This window comes from Pseudorasbora parva, chromosome 1 (genome assembly GCF_024679245.1).
Source record: "Pseudorasbora parva isolate DD20220531a chromosome 1, ASM2467924v1, whole genome shotgun sequence".
Taxonomy (NCBI): domain Eukaryota; kingdom Metazoa; phylum Chordata; class Actinopteri; order Cypriniformes; family Gobionidae; genus Pseudorasbora; species Pseudorasbora parva.
In genome coordinates this window covers 64,971,726-64,974,883 of record NC_090172.1, presented here as the reverse complement: position 1 = coordinate 64,974,883, position 3,158 = coordinate 64,971,726, and the positions used below count along the sequence as shown (strand labels likewise).

Below are 3,158 nucleotides of genomic sequence, written 5' to 3'. Positions count from 1 at the left end.
ACAACAAGGCAATTATATATTACATTCTGAATCAAATTATAATCTTTGTGTGCCCTTTGTTAGAGTAAAGCTTGGTAAAAAGTCCTTCAGATATGTCGCAGCCTCAGATTGGAATTTGCTCCAGACTGAGTTGAAGCTAAAAGATCTGGTGACATTTAGTCATTTTAAAATTTTACTACATCATTTTGAGAGTAAATTAATGGTGTGTAATTGTTTTTGACTGGTTGTATGTTTTATGTTTTTTATGTGACTTTTTATGTATAACTGTACATGCAAACACAGCTGGCTATCTTGGCCAGGACAGGACATTTTAATCTCGGTGAGTTTTTCTCCTGGTTAAATAAAGGTAATAATAATAATAATAATTAGTAGAGATATTTTTTATATTATATTTTTAATTCTTTAAGAAACCTTTAGATTAGGATAATTACAATTTGTTCAGTAAACCAATAAAAAAAAGAAGCATTTTTATATTTAGTGTTCCTCGCCGAAATGTCAGCTTTGTGTACTGTTACACCCCTATTATTAATGCAATCTTAAATGTTAATTATTTAATGCATTTTTAACTTGCATGAACAATGACTATAAATTTAATTAACCAGCTTTGAACTATAATTTATTAAGCAAGGTCAACAACTATTAATAAACACTGTAAAAAATTAAATAAAAAAAATAAATAAAAAGAAATCACTGTTAGATCATGTTGGTCAATACATTAAATAACGTTAACAAATTAGATCTTATTGTAAAGTGTTACTGAACTTATAAGCTCTTAAACCTTTACTAGCACCAAAATTAGGACCAAAAGGTTTATTCTAAAATCTTATTCCAGCATTACAGTGAATGAAGAAAAAAAAAAAAAAAAAACGGAAGAACTCCAAAGGCACACAAAATTGTTTGTCACCAACTCTTTTCAAGTTGTTTGGAAAGTGCTGTTTATGTCAATGTCCCAGAAGCTCTCCATCAGTAGGAAACTGGTGCACCATCTCTCCGCAGTAGATGTGAATGGACATGTTCCAAAGAGGCAGGAAAGCAAAAAAATATATACCTTGAGGAAAGAAAAAGAAAACGCAAAGAAAAAACTTGTTTATAAAACAGATCTATCCATTATTATAATTGGCTCAATTAAATTAAAACGATAGATGTACACTATATATTCACACAGCAGTATCTGTATGAAAAAAAGAAGAAAAAAAGAAATAGCCATAAGAGGGATCATAAAAATGAGCATGTTGTCTCTTTTTTATCTAGTCCTGCCCTGATGAAGCAGTTTATTCTGCACGGTGTGTGTACGCTTTTGACCACAACTGCATCCCCTATGTGATGAATTACCTCAGTCGTCAGGGTAGAGTGATTGGAGAGGTTCCTTCACGTATCCCACTGAGCACATCATCTTCACTGACACTGGACTTTAAAAATAGAGAACATTTTAATAATGGTTTTTATTCCTACTTTACAGGGAATTAAACATAACTTAAATATAGATAAATAACCCAAGACCAATGTAAATTGAGAAAAGTATTCTTGCATTTTTCCTCATCTTGCCTTGCAAGTTTCAGCTTACCTCGCCCATCTCCATGAAGGATGTTCCTGCATTTACCACGCCTGGCACAGCAATGCTGCGGCTCCTTTCCTTTGGGTGTGTGGCCTGTAAAATATATAATGATTAGGGGATCTGTAAATGCACAAGTGGGAATGTATTACTTACAAATGGACAAGATGCAAAGCATTTAAAAGCTAAAGACTTGATAGTTATGTTTTAGCTTGTGTCATGGCTGGGCATAAATTCATAATTAACATTAACTGGACCTCATCAGGATGGCTCCGTGATTCCACACAGCTTGCACTGGATCTCCAATAACACATCTGTATTGATCCTACAAAATAAAATAAAAAATAAGCACAAAATATTAAAAACACAAATAGTACTTTAACATCTTACTCTCCAAATGCAAAAAGAAAAGAACATATTAAAATCATTATTTCATTACTGGTTGTTGTTATACGTTAAGTTAATATATGGAATAAATGTATATAACGTTAAATGTCTTCTGTCCATTTAAAAAGTAGGAGATCGATTAAAATATTGTATTTACAGCAGGCAAATTCATTGAACATGCCCACACCGGCGATCACATTCCGATTTAAGAAATTAGTATAATACAATCTTAGATACATAGGAAACATGATTAATGTTAATTCACCTCCCGAGTCCATATTGCGTCTATCCTATCTGCGATTAAACTAAATAACTACTACACTGTAATAGAGAGCTACCATGTTACGGTGAAAATGTAAAATCAAGAGAGCTTATATCAAGATATACTTACTTGACTCGTTATTTGTAGCATATAACGTCTCATCTGTAATGATCCAAACGGTTCGCTCCTCTGTTGTCTGTTCTCTTCAGCTTCATTTCCCTCACGCATCGAGATGACGCAATCATGGCGGACGCGCATTTTTCAAAATCATGACGTAGTATTTTTGGCGCATGCGCATTGAAATATTAAGTATAAATATAAAATAAGATATTTCGTGCATTAAATGTTGATTATAAATCACTTATTAATTATCCATTTCTGTTCAGGTTGTTCTAACACACTGTGTAGTTGGACTGTATTTCAGAGAACTTGACTCATTCACCTAACTAAAAGTCAATCATGTTTAGAGTCTGATTAAAATTAAATGTAGCCTATTTTAACTGAATTTTAATGCAAATTAATTTGGTTTAGATTTGTTCAACTTTTTCTTGGAATTAATGCAATTAAATGTGTGTTTAATCGCCATACAACAACATAATATTGAAAGTAGGTTATTCTACACAGATGTAAAGTAGCCTACAGTACATTAGGCAACTCCTCTCATAAAGATTGACAATGTCAAATTATGTAGAAAACTGACACTTGTTGTTGAGTTCATATGAGCTAGTTATAACATTTCAACAGTATGTTGTACTGGAGTGTAAGCGAGTGAAATTTTGAAGAAAAATACATTAACCAATGTAAATTTGGACAACTAATTTTTTTTAAAAAATCATTTATTTTCCATGTGCTTTGTCATTAGTAAAATAAGTGTACTTTATGAAACAAACTCATAATTAAAATGGTTTAAGTAAATTTAGGTGTAGACATTACAAGGTGCATTTTTAAAAAGTGCAC

The 3,158-nt window shown here is 31.9% G+C and overlaps 1 long non-coding RNA gene across 1 annotated transcript; it reads right to left on the bottom strand.

The window, feature by feature from the left end:
• Positions 1–990: 990 nt before the first annotated feature.
• On the bottom strand, positions 991–2,827 carry LOC137087899 (uncharacterized). Its single transcript, XR_010907541.1, has 4 exons — positions 2,331–2,827; positions 1,565–1,877; positions 1,333–1,409; positions 991–1,048 (listed from the first exon to the last, which is right to left on the bottom strand). It is a non-coding gene; the product is annotated as an uncharacterized lncRNA (long non-coding RNA).
• Positions 2,828–3,158: the final 331 nt, after the last annotated feature.